Source organism: Enhydra lutris, unplaced genomic scaffold (assembly GCF_002288905.1).
Source record: "Enhydra lutris kenyoni isolate GAN:26980312 unplaced genomic scaffold, ASM228890v2 scaffoldscaffold55, whole genome shotgun sequence".
Classification (NCBI taxonomy): Eukaryota; Metazoa; Chordata; class Mammalia; order Carnivora; family Mustelidae; genus Enhydra; species Enhydra lutris.
In genome coordinates, this window is record NW_019154139.1 from 11,641,441 (window position 1) to 11,655,732 (window position 14,292).

A 14,292-nucleotide genomic window follows, 5' to 3' on the forward strand; every position below is an offset into this window, starting at 1 on the left:
CGCTGTCTCATGTCACCTGGCCAGGAGCAATGGCAACGTTTTTGTCACAGTACCAAGCTGCCTTAAGGCTTTTTCCCAAGGTGTCCTTCTCATGCAGAAAGTTCTCTATGCCTCTGACTCCCCCAGATGGGAACAGACCAGGGCAGGTGGCACTGAGGGGCTGTAGGGTGACCGCCTCCCCCATGCAGGGCAGGGAGCTCAAAGAGCTGGAGAAGGGTGGTTGCCACAGGGATGGGCCAGCCCTGCTCGGAATAAGCATGCTCTGCGGAGGCCCTCCTCACGTGCTTCTGGCAGAAGGGAGATGCTAGAAGGCCTCTCCGGAAGTGCTTAGGGCAGTTTTTCGGTCATCACGAGCCCATCACTTTCTCAGAGTCCCTGTCCACACTCATGCAGCAACTCAGAGGAGATAAACCAGCGGGGAGCAACAGTTAGAACCAGGCACTGGTCTTGGACATGCTTGGCTCCCGCCTTCACTTCCTACTTCCACCTCCTGCAAAATGGCGGTTTGCCTCCCAGGCCTTGGGGAAATGAGCAAAGACGACACACAGCAGGCTCTGCACATGTCTTGCACGCAGAAGGCAAATGACAAGTAATACACTGGTGTGTTGTTTATTTATTAGTTTTTATATAAGAATCTCCTTTAAGGAGCTTTTACAGGGCAGTTAACATCTTCTCTGAATTCCAGTTTCCTCCTCTGGGACAGAAGACAAGTAAGTCTCACCTCAGAGGTTGTGGCAAGAACGTGGGGTTAATGATGCGAGGTGCCTGGCGCTTGGCCAGAGAGGACAGAGAGCTGGCAGCCACGGTCATTACCAGCTGAGCTCCGAGGTCGCCGTGGAGTTCTTGTCAGTGCATGAGCGAAGCTGAGGGTGGAGAGGAAACAGATTTGCCATCACTGGCCTGTGCTCAACGAGTACTCATTTCCCATGACTCTTCTCTCTCATGTTTCTTTCCCCAGTAACTGACCTCCTGTTATTGACCTGGTGTGGTCAGCGTTTGGACTTGGAAGAGGCAATGCTCAAATGATAGGTCCCTATGAATGACACAGGACTCCAAAGACATGTGAATATGGCAGCTCCTACCATCTAGGAAATCCTTGGGTTTCCCAAGAAAAAAAAGCAAAGAACCAGAGAGGGTCAGGGTTTCCCATAAGTGTGGGTACAAGGATTGAGATTCCAGAAACTCTGAGTCCCCCACATCCCCGATCAGACTGATATTCCTCCTTCAAAGCTTTATATCTTGGCCTTTATACCTTTTGAAAATAAAAATGCATAGGAATATTCTATAAGCTCTTGTAGTTATTCTGTTATCAGGAGGACAGAACTGGCTTTGAAAGTCCCGAGTATACCAAGGACTGCAGAAAACTATGAAGAACAGAATTAGTTCTGAAAATAGAACCTGACCCTTGGAATTCTAGAACAAGTGCTGAATGTAAAGGTGGGCAGAAATGAATTCAAATATAAGCCAGTACACAATTAGCTGTGTGAACTTGGACAAGTCCCTTAACCTTTCTGAACCCCAAATTTCTTCTATGTAAAATGTGAGTAACAATACTAAAGCTCCCTCCTTACTTTAAAATCCACTACCAAATGAACTAATGGACAGAAAATGTTTCATAGTCAATTTCCCACTAGAGAGTGGGTGGTGAATTATAAAGACTCAGTTCCCAGAGAAACCCAACTCTAACTAACTGAAGCTGTATAAAGGAATTTTGGCTTCTGTAATTAAAGACCAGAGATGGAAAGGCTTCAGGCTTAGCTGGATCCAGGAAATGAAGCCATATTTTCCTGGCTGTCTCACCAATCCCTCCTTTCCACAGGAGATTTTTCTTTTGCATATAATTTCTTTCTTAGGGTGAGGGAAGATGACCCCAGCTGCATTTCCTCCTACTTAACAATTCCATGGCAAAAGAGAACTTCTCCCCCCCACCACACCTTATCAATCCCAGGGAACACTTGAAAAGGCACTGCTCTGATCATGGGCTTCCTTGGACCAATCACTGTTCTTGAGAAACGGAATGTAGTGATCGACGGGTCTGAGTTATCTACCTAACCTATAACTAGGGGTGGGTGGACTTTTTCTCCCTCACAGCCCCTTGAAACCTACACGTCTGGGGGAGGGGAGCAGGTGTGAAGGTTCTGGATAGTTGCAAACTGGAGCTGGCCAGGCTGGGTATCTGCAGAAGTCCCCAGTTCCCTCATGAGAAGAGATAAGGTCATATGAGCTTGGGCTGCCATATGGTCCTTCAAGCACTTGGGGAATAATAGAGGCAGTATCCGCTGTGTGCCGTGTTTTCTGTATGCCTGCCACGTTTTCAACATTTTGTAATATTTGAGAAATTTCCATCTCCCCATGGAGAAGGTGGGACCCAGGAACATCGGCTTTCCAGTCTTCTTTGAAGCCAAGGCACCTGGGTGTGACCTGGCTCCACCAATCCGATGCCCAGGGGAGACTATAAGGAAGTGAGAACCCAGGGAAGGAGGCTCAGTGTAGGGAGGGTGGCTATAGGCCTGCAGTTCTGGGCAAGTTCTTGGTGGAGAAACGTTCTAGCAGAGCGACAGTGTGCTGGTGTTTTGCTCATCCAGCTGTTTCCATGACCGTTTCCAGGCATTGATCCTGGAGGCACAGCCTCCAGCCAGGTCCACCAGGCCTTCAACCCATCCCGTGAGTTAATATCCTTTTAAGAAGCTCCTTTTCTGCTTACTCAGCCAGCGTGTGTGTGTTTCTGTTACTTGCAAGGAAAAGCCCTGACTAATGGCTCTCTAACACCGCCCCCGCCCCGCCGCCAACAGATAGCAGGTGGGAGAGGTCTCCCAGACAGGCAGTTTCCCCCACTTGCCAGGGAAGACTCAGCAGGGACCAGAGGGGCAGGGAAGCTTACAGCAGACCAGCGAGATGCTGTCAAATCGCCTGCAAGGATTTTCGGGATCTTGAACCAAGTTCCTAGGGAGAGGACAGCTGACATGATAACAAAAGTCAGTCTGATGGAAAGCAATACAGCTGGTCGTGCATGGATGACCTAGTACTTAGTTATGCGTGTGTGTGTGTATGTGTGTGTGTGTGTGTATTTATTCCTATTGGGGCAAATTTCACATAACATAAAATTAGCCATTTTTAAGATGTGCAATTCAGTGGCATTTAGTACATTCACAACGTTGGATGATCACCCTCTGCGTCTAGTTCCAAAACACTTCCATCACCCGCCAAAGGACACCCTGTTGCCCGTTAAGCAGTCTCTCCCTATTTCTCCCTTCCACCTGGTCCCCAGCAACCACTCATCTGTTTTCAGCCTCTGCGGATTCACCTCTTCCGGATGTTTCATAGAAATGGAAACATACAATACGTGACATTTGCGTCTGGCTGCTTTCACTTAGCGGGAGGTGTTTCAGGTTCGTCCACATGTAGCAGGGGTCAGTTTCCATTCCTTCTCATGGCTGAATCGGAGGCCACTGTAGGGTGGGCCACATTTTCCCCATTCATCAGTGGATGGACATCAGGGTGGCGATGAGGAGCACGGCCCTCGCCCTGGGAGCATTAGGAAGGATGAGGGGTGGGTGGACTGTTGGAACCCAATGAGGCAGCCCCGGCGACCAGTCCCAGACCCGGCAACACTCTTCATCCTGGAGCAGAGAGAGCGGTAGAGTCTGGGAGTCTCCCAGTGGGCTCTAGGGGTGATCAAAGAACACAAAACAGATGCCAGGAGGGCGAAGAGGTCTGTTGTGGCTGAGAAGCACCCGTAAGAGTCTCTGGGATCTCCGCAGAAACGGCGGGTCTGAAGGGGTGGTTTCAGTCATTTGGCCAGAGACCAGTACAGCCCTCAGTAGAGTTCTGGAGGCAAACACCAAGTCTTGAATCCTGACTCTTACTCTTACTCGCCATCCCTGGCGAGTTATTGGGGCAGTCATTCACCTTCCCAGATCTTAGTTCCTCTTCTGTAAGTGGGGCTAATAAGCACCTCTCCTTCACAAGGTCCCCGTGAGGATCAGTTGGATGATGTAAGGAAAGCACGATACCAGACACCCGAGAATCTCTTGCTGCAAGGTAGTGATTACTCTTATTTTTATGGCTGGGCTAGTGTTATTGCGTCTCTGTCTGTTGTACCCTGAAGTAGGTGTAAGTTGTTAAAAGGGTGTAGTAGGTGTGAATCAACCTAGCCCATAAACTGGGCAGCGCAAAATGTCTCTTCCTTCAGTTTTCAATGTCAGAACTGAATTTCTTTATGGATTCTCCATTCCCTTTGATGATGGAAACTTACCTGAGTCAATCTGGGGGTTTGCAACTCTCCCTGGGGTGGTGGCTGGCCTCTGGAGGGGACTTCCGTCGAACCAAGTCCTAAGGAGGGGTGTCATCTGTCTGGTCCTCGGTCCTCGGTCAGTCGGCGTTCACCTGGACAAACAACCATGGAGACACAAGGCATCAGCTTATGCAATCGTGGGAGCTGGTCTTGTGAGGGGGTGAGTCCCCCAGGGAGCGCACCTTGTGGGAGGGTGGAGAGGAACAAATAATGTAAGGGAAGGTAAGAATAGGCGTGTAACTCTCCTGGGTTCCTACTTTGTGACTTAACACAGTGCTTACCAGCAGGAACCCCTGTACTGTTGTCCCCCCGCACGCTCACCAAGTAAACACGCAAGTAAAGTTGCGCGCGCGCCCCCCCCCCCCAGGAAGCGAAGGGAATAACACAAGAGAAATAACCGCTTGGGACGCGGGCAGCTTCGCGGTGGGACGGAGAGCAGCACCCGTGAGAGGTGCTCTTCTCCCCTCACTTCGGAATTCACCTGGGCAGCTCCTCCGAGGGGCTACCGCAGCGCGCGAGACGCGCGTGGAATCGCGCCGCGTCCGCACCCAGGCACGACGGAGCCGGCAGCCGCGCGCCTCCAGGGGGCGCCACTGAGCTTCGCTGCGCCCCGGGCGGGCGGGACTCGGACGCGCTCTTGGAAAAAACAGCATTTCCTGTAGCCGGCTGGGTGGGGACCTCGACAGTCCGTGACTCAGGGTGTGACTGTGGCCGTGATTTCATCTGGCCTGCCAGCCTGGAGGACGCCAGTCACGTGGCCCTGTCGGGTTTCCCGGGGGAGGGGTGCGGGGGAGGGGGTGGTACTGTGCATTCCTTGGAGCCGGGCTGCGGTTACCTCCGCCCCCCTCACTCTACTCCCTGAATAAGCCCGGCTTTAGATTTGGGTTGGATGATGCCAGTCTCCCTCTTGCATGTTGGAGCCGAGGGAGCTTTATTTAGCCTCTGATGGGAAAGTGCGTGATGGGAAAGCAGCCCTTGGGAGGTCTGTAGGGTCCGTCCCTGCTGATCCAGTACCTGGACATCTCCCGGCCTGGCCTTCTGCTGTGTGAGGGTGACTGACACTGGCCACGGGACGCTGGAGGGGAAGGAGAGGATCAGGATAAAAAGTGGCACCTCGTGGGGCTTTGTTACAAATTCTTCCCTTTACCAACCCTCCAGCCAGGACTTCTGGACGAGGCTGGGGCTCTCAGAGTGCAGAGTCCTGCCTGGGAAGTCAAGAGGCAGCCTTTGTCCCCTGACCCCTCAGGCCCCTCAAGGACTTCACCAGTGCCTCACGCACACCAGGCCCCCTCCATGCTTGAAAAGAGGCAGGCTGGGGTCGGGGAAGGAGCTTGCATTTTGGAAGCAAGCAGGCCTGAGGCCAGGGCTGCGCTCTTGTTTCTGTTAATACCATCTTGACCCTGGTTACATTTTTAAAGTCTATGAGCCTCAGTTTTCTCATCTGTAAGATGGGCATTGTAATATCCACTTCCTAGGATTTTTTTTTTAAGGTTTTATTGATTTATTCGAGAGACAGAGAGAGAGTACAAGCAAGGGGAGCAGTGAACAGAGAGAGAAGCAGACTCCCCCACTGAGCTGGGAGCCTGATGAGGGGCTCGAACCCAGGACCCAGGGATCTTGACCTGAGCTGAAGGCAGATGCTTAACCAATTGAGCCACCCAAGTGTCCCCCACCTCCTAGGATTAAAGAAGATGTGTGAGAAGCGCCCAGCACAGTGCGCGGCATGTGGCATATACAGTCAATAAATAATGGTCAAATAAATGAATAATTTTATAAATTATTATAAATTTATAAATATTACTTATTTAACTCATAATATATATTTATATATAAATTAAGTAGCCAATCAATGAAAATTCTAGAAAGATAGAATCTCAAGGTCATAGACCCATAGAACTGGAAACACCTCAGAGCTTATGCCCTAACCCCTTCATATGAGATGTTTAGGGTTTTCCCAGATCCATTAAGCATGGAGGAGTGTTAACAATCTGGACTACTGGGCCAAGTCACTTGGTCCAGCTCTTGCCCTGACACCAACTAGGTGTGTGATTTTGGGCAACTTACTTAATCTCTGTGCCTCAGTTTCCTCATGTGTAAAATGGGGATCATGGTATCCACTTTATAGGTTGCTGGAAAGATTAATGAGAGAAAACCTGAAAAATACTTAGTTCAGTAAGGGCTCAGCAAATGCTAGCTGTTGTAGCAGGTACCATCAAGGAACGTGTCAGCCACAGATCATCTCCAAAGATTAGTGGTGTTCAAAGTTCTTTTTTGCTTTTTTCCAAACAAAACCTTCGGTAGATTTCACATCATTCAATTGTTCATTGATTCGTTTGTTCAACCAATAAATATTGAACATCTACTAGGGCTAGGCTTCATTCTAGATGTTGGAGATACAGATCTCAAGGATCTCTTTTCTCAGAGAGCATACGTGCTACCGAAGGGAAGCATAAAATACACAAACGAGGCTAAGCAGAAGAGTGAGGCAGGTACTTCTACAGTTTGGTGACTTGATTCCTGTTAAGGGGCCAGGAGTTTCACTCAACATTGCTTTTGCATCCTTGCATAAGTCAATAGTGTTTTTATTCTTTTTCAAAGCTTTTATTTATTTATTTGACAGACAGAGATCACAAGTAGGCAGAGAGGCAGGCAGAGAGAGAGGAGGAAGCAGGCTCCCCGCTGAGCAGAGAGCCCCATGTGGGGCTCCATCCCAGGACCCTGGGATCATGACATGAGCTGAAGGCAGAGGCTTAACCCATTGAGCCACCCAGGTGCCCCTCAATAGGTTTTTAAAAAGCAAGTAATGTGTTAGGAAATAATACCCCCTCTCCCTCCTGTTTCTACCTGCAGTGCTTTGTACAAACTTCATTTATATAGAATTTAATGTGCTGTAGAGGTTCACAAGGACTTCTCAGCAACTCAGAAATCCCCAAATGGCAAACTGAACTTTGGTTTGTGAAATCATTTGGTTTTAAAACCTGCCCTAGATGGACGTGAGGCTATTTATAGTCTTTTTTCTTAACTGTATTTAATGCGAATAGTCGTACATATCACTGCAGTCATATAAATGTATTGAATTCCCAAGTGTTGCTGCAGGCCCATGGGGATGGTATGAGAATAATGGTATGATTATCTTTCCAAAATCTGATAAATTCTGAAATCTAAAACCCACTGACCCCCAAGGATTGGGAGTGAGTGACTGTGAACTTGTATTTTGTTCTCCTGAGTACGTCCATCTCCTCTGCTTTGTTGATATCGGTGATGATGGATATCATGTCCTAAACACATCTGTGTTCCCAGATTCCAACGAGCGCCTGGTGTGTGTGGTCACACGCAGCAAACTCTGCGGGATAAGCTGATTTTCTGAATTTTCCATAACTTTGTGGAGAACTCCCACACCACATCTTAAGAAGCAGATTGGATCTCGGAATTTCAGGGTACTGTTCTGGTTACAGTGACAGATTGGATGTATGCATCTAATTTTGCTCCTTCCCGAAATCCCACTAGAACTTCTGGAAGAGAAATTGAAAAAACAAAACAAAACAAACAAACAAACAAAAAAAACACCAAACCCACAATGTTGAGAAAAGAGGACGGGAAACCACAGCCACAAGAGGAGATGCAGAGTGGTAACTAGTTTGGCAGGCCTGGGAAAGCCGAGAAAGGCACCGTGGGAAGGGCTGAGCACAAACCTGATTTACACAGCAGACTCAGCCCAGGACAAAGAAACTGGCAACACCAGGTCCCTCTGTTGGGGGGGGTGGGGCACGAGTGCTAAAGTAAGAAGATCGGGGAGTGCTCTCTAGGAAGCAAGGAGGTCCTAGATTTCCTCTCCCACCCCACAATTCCCCCCCCCCCCCCCCCCCCGACCATTCCCCTGCAACTGATCGTCCTCCACACTGGAAGAAGTCTGGAAGGTTCTTCTCAGGAGACGGTGGAACAGAGCATCTCTGGCCTTGGGGAGGGGCACTCAGCACAGTGAGGACAGGGCTATGGCACAGAAAATGGGGGATAAAGAAACCATATGCGTGGCAGTGCTGAATATGGAAAGACCACACCCTCCCTGTTCCACCCCTCCCCCCTCGGTTGGTTCCTAGAACTCAGGCAGCCAAGAGTTCTAGGTGGCCCCTTCAGGGAGGGGGCTGGAAGATGTCTGGCTTCAAGGAAAGACTTAAAAACACTGACCTACTGTATTTCCCAACAAATAGTCCCCGCAGATTACTCTGCTATGGAGCTCAAAGACGACAGTTCCTCATGAACTGAAAGCTTCCAATGAACGTTTTTGTATTTCCTTGACAGTAGGGCTGAGGAATACCTCATGTCTGAGGACAACCTTGAACGTTGAAGAGAGACACCAAAACAAACAGGATAAAAGCAATCTCTGGAACAAACAGGGACAGGGAGGTTTTTTGGTTTTTTTGTTTTTGTTTTTTTAAAGCATCATGTCATCAGAGAGATGAGAAAAGATGATTGCATCCCCAAACCAAAACAAAAGCAGGAGACCTTTAGAAAACATTCAAAGGTTTGGAAAGAGCTCTAGAAATGAAAGATAAGTGGGTTGAGATAAAAATAATAAAAGAGCGGAGAGATCTAGAGGGAGAAATACAGGAGAAATTAGAGCAAGAAGACAAAGAGAGGGAAGCCAGAAACAAAGCCAAACGAGCAGAAGTCCACACCAGGAGATCCAATAGCAGAATAGCAGGGGCCCCAGAAGAAGAGGGCAGAGAAAGTGGGGAGGAGGGAATCGCGTGGGAGAAATGCAACAAATTCTGCAGAATGCAAGTTTCCAAACCAAAAGGCCCCAGTGCCCCATGATGGATGAACACAGACCCAGATCAAGGCATGTGGCTGAAATTCCAGAATACTGAGGAAGACAAGATTTGACATCTTCCAGAGAGAGGGAACAACAAAATAAAACAGGACAGCTCCAGACTTCTCACAATAACCCCTGGGTCCAGAAGATGACCCAGGACCTTCAAAAGTCTTAATGAAACTAGTCTTTAATCTAAAATCCTGTTCTCAATGAAGGTATAAACCAGTTATGAGGGTTTGACAAAAACATATTGAGATATCGAAAATCTCCAATACTTTCCCATGCAGCCTTTCTCTGAAAGCTACTGGAGAATGAGCCCCAGCAAAACAGAGAATGTAAGCCACGAATAAGAAGACATGGTTTGACAATCATGCCCGTCTCAGAGGACAACCATTTCGACCCATCCAGAGGGAGTCCTGGGCCTCAGTATATAGACATGTGGTTATGGTATTATCACCAGGATCCTAACTCAAAGCAGAGAATGCCCGGAGAAGCAGAACTCCAGGCTTTTTCTAGATCCGAGCTGCCTTGGCCAGATGTTTGTGGAGTTTCGGCTTTTCCCACCTTGCCCTGAAATTGTCGAACTCCGTGTGAGTGTTCAGCTTCGACCCATTTCCTAGGCCTGGAGAGAGGTCACGGAGCTGAGAAGCAAGGCAAAACCACGACCAACCGAGTCGCCCAATCCCTGTGAATGTATTTGGGCCATGACTAACCTGACAGCCCTTTCAGATGCTCCGATAATCCCCAGTGAGTGCTCAGCCATTCACAAGTGCCACATTGTCATCCCTCGCGGTGTCCAGGTCATTTCCCTGGAAGATTTCTGTCCTTTTCCTTACAGTGGCTTCAGCTCGCTTCTCACTTTTCCAAGAGTAAACGATATTTTGTTGACAGATACACACACAACCATATGCGGATGACAGAATTACCAAGAAGTGGGAGGGAATACTTAAGATTCAGACGAGGGCTTACCTCTGTGAGCAGAGTGATGCCATTTGGGAGGGGCTCAGGTGGAATTTGTAAGCTGCCAGAAAGAATGTTATTTCTTAACCAATTTCTTTAAGCGGTAGACACATAGTTATAGAATCTTATGTAATTATGATTCAATTCGCAATATACTTTTTTTAAAAAAAGATTCTATGTATTTATTTGACAGGCAGAGATCACAAGTAGGCAGAGAGGCAGGCAGAGAGAGAGAGAGAGAGAGAGAGAGAGGAGGAAGCAGGCTCCCCGCTGAGCAGAGAGCCGGACTTGGGGCTCGATCTCAGGACCCTGGGATCATGACCTGAGCCGAAGGCAGAGGCTTTAACCCACTGAGCCACCCATGCACCCCAAGGGAGTGGATTTTTTAAAGGCAACTCAGGGAAATTGGGTATTTGGTTTGCAGGTTCCTTAATTGTATTTCTGTAAGCTGTCCTTCCTCTTCCCATCACCCCTTCCCTGCCGCTATCACCTGCCCCTCATCCTCAGGCCCTTCCAATCCTCTTACCCTGTTTTACTTTCCTTTTTTCTCATGGTACTTATTAGTGTCTCACATCCTCTAAAACAGTGGGTGTGTCAATATTTTCGGCCCAAGGCCCATTTTATGCTTTTAAATATTATTGAAGACTTCAAAACACTCTTGTTGTACAGATTATATTATTGATATTTTCCATGTCTGAAATTGAAACCGAGAAAATGTCAAAACCCAAGACTCACAAGCACGCATTCCAGAAGCAGTCAGACATCAGGTAGCCTCCGGAAAACTCCATGTAACGTCACAGGAGAATGAGAGTGAGAAAAGGTTTTAAGTCATATTCGGTATTATTATGAAAATAGTTTTGACCTTGGGGACCTCTGGAAAGGGCCTGAGGAACCTCCAGGAGTATCTGGTACTCTAGTTTGAGAACTGCTATTTAGAATGATGCCCAGCACGTAGCAGGCACTACTCAGCAAATTTGTGCTCGGTGCCTGCTCTAAAGAGAGCAGGTTCTCTCTTTAGGCACCTCTGCTAGGTGTTCTTGGTGATGCACAAGGAGGAAAGCCCCAGCCCCTCCCTCGAAGTCCCTCCCCTCTCCAGGAGCCCAGAAGGACTTCTGGTAGGATATTCGTGCTCAACCTAATTCTCTGTTTCTCCAGAAACCCTTTCAGGGCAGCAGTCCTGGTGTGAGTCCAAGATTGTGCAGTCAGCCCACACCGTTAGCCAGTCTGGAGCACTTTCTGACACATGTGGGTGTTTCTCGCAAAAGCTGCTCACTGCCTTAGCCATGTTGAGAGATGAGTACATATGGCCTCTTCTGAGCGGAGCCAGAGCAAGCAGCGTGGGGAGGAGGAGACATGACTGGGGGGGCATGGGGGTGCCGTCACATGACCTTGGGTGGGTCACTTTCAAATCAGTTTCTCCCTCGGCTCACTGGGGCTATGCATCTAGAGATTAGTCCCTAGGAGATGGCTAAGAGTGCTTCTGCTGTTAAACTTCTCTGGTTCTACTAATGTAGAATTCCAAGCACTTACTCATGAGTTGTCTGTCTGATGAGCGCAGGAACCCAGCTGAGCCTGCGTTGAAGACATTTGATCTCCTGCCCAGAAAACCCCGGGGCCACTGGAGACATCTGGGATAGTGGAGCCATAAAGAAAACAAACTGGAATCCCAATGCACGAAGTAATGACGTAACGAAGAGCATGAAGCCCACCCTCCATTTCATCTGGAATCTGGTTTCGGCAAAGCCAAGAGTTGGCCATTTAAGTCTTAGAGAGACTCCAACGAGAAGAGCTGATATGATGGATTCCCATAAAGTTTATTTCTTTTATTCATTCATTGAACAAGTATTACCGAGCAGCATTTCTTTGTTGTTTGTTATGTGGGATCCTGAGAATACCAGTGGGAATAAAATGCACTTAGGACGCCTTTTATTGCAAATGCACTTAAAATGCACTTGAGAACGCATTTAACTTTTCCAAATAATTAGTGCCAACGTTTAAGTATCTGGGGATTTCACATAAAAAGCCAAATTTTCCGACATCATGAGAAAATTAGTTTCCCATCGCTTCCCCAGCTGTCCTCACTTGCTACAGTCCTACCTTCCCCGCCTGACTCGGTGGGCATTTGAGTCTGCGCCTTGATGTACGGCTGGAGGGGCAGGCAGACACGTTAATAGGGAGCAACGTGTGAAACACTGCGCTGGAACTGCTGCTGAGGGCTAAGGGCGCGTGCTTAGCACATCCGCCCTGGGTCCTGCACGTTTCCCAAGCCTAGAGTCGGGGAGAGAATGGGAGAGAGGGATCCCAGCTCCCGGAGAGTCCCTCGTCTAGGAGGGAGCCAGACCGCTGATGCAGAATTATGCAGAATTACAGTGCTTGTCTTCCCCTCCTCCCCAGATTATTTATTTATTTATTTATTTGAGAGAGAGAGAGAGAGAGAGGGCACGAGCAGGGAGAGAAACAGAGGGAGAAGCAGACTCAATCCCAGGACCCTGGGATCATGACCTGAGCTGAAGGCAGACACCTAACCGGCTGAGCCACTCCAACTGTGGGGTCTTGAAGGAGCAGTTCATCTCACCCACGCTGGGAGTGGAGCAGATTCCAGATCCCAAGCCGTGTTGAGAGAGAATCAGCTCAAATAGGTGGGGAGTAAGGAGAAGCTGTGAGATCAGTCCCCACTCCGGACTGACTCTTCAAAGCGCAGACCTCCAGCGTGCCTGCCTCTTACAGATGTACACGACCGGAGGCGAGCGTTATTATTAACACCCTCCTAGTTTTATCTCCTCAAGCCAGTGTTCCCTTGAAGCCCTCTCCATAGCAGCTCTCCCTGCGTGGGATGTTCTCCCTCCATCTCTTTCCACGGCTGGCACCTTCTTGTTATTCAGCTTTTAGCTTCAAAGTGACCCTCTCAGAGAAGAAGCTTTCTCTGTTCTCCTGATGATGAAGAGCCACCCGCTCCCCCTCAATCCTGTCCTCCTCTTCTGATTCTCTGATCCTACCACTATCCAACATTCATAGGGTGTATTTTCCGTCTCTCCCCACCGGAAAATAAGCTCTGTGAGAGCTGGGACCTGGTCTGCCTTCTTCACGGTCCTGCCACTTAGAAGCCGCTCGACATTTGCTGGACGTGAATGAACTGTGTACAAGATACACAACGATGGAGACAGAGGGGCAGTTGAGAAATCCTAAATGACAGGCTGGAAAGAAGGAGAGGCACCGGGATGTCTAAGGAGGGGCTGGCTGACACCAGCTGAGATTGGCCATAGCGTCAAGGTGGTTTGACAAGGAGCCAGAAGTCTCCCCACGAGGGCTAAGGGAGCTGGCCAGACATGTCAGTGCCTACGGGAGAGTCCTTTCTGAGCCCCAGTTGGCTCATCCACGAAACGGGGATGATAATACGATACCAACCTTAAGCAGTTATTTTGAGAATAAGTAAGAGAGGTTCAGTATAGGAGAATGCTTGGTGTACAGACGTTAATTATTTTATTTATTTATTTTTTACAGTCCAGGGGTTGGTTGGTTGGTTGGTTTGGTATGGATGTATGGAGGTATGTGTTCACACTTAGGAAGCCATGACTTCATAGCGAATGGATCTCAGCAGCAGCCCAGGCTCCTTTCTCACAAAGCGTGCTTCCCTGGGTGGGCAAGCTGGCCCTTGAGTCAAGCCCGGGCACCTTGCTCTTTTGCTTCCTTCTTTTTCCTGATGATTTTCCTTCCCACGTTTCAGGGAGCTATCTCGGCTCTTAGAGCACTTAAGATGCTCAATATAGACATCCATTCTCTTGGTAGAAATCTTGCCCTTAGTGGGTTGACTACAATGCCGGCAGCACGCTGGGCAACCTGGCGGACCCTTCCCGCTTTGCCGTGGTAACATGGGTGGGGCCATTCCTTTTGAACAGTGTCCATTCCCTTGATGTCTGCAACATCACCTTCCTTGCTGTTTTCACAAGTACGTGTTGAAGGAACAATTCCAGGTCTTCTCAAAGGCCCGGAGAACACTGAGCGGCGCCTCACCTCTTTCCCTTTGTGTTGATCATTTTGGTGCATTCCCAGAAGATGGCAGTTCCCCACGAAAAGAAGGTGTCCGTTACGGCTCAGGATTAAATCACTTCTGCACTGTGTTTTGTGCTGTGGGTCTAAGTAGGCAAAAGAACTATTGGAGAATCACGAGAGATTAGGAAATAGGTTTTTCATGGGAGAAACGTCCATCCCTGTTTGGTTTGTTTTT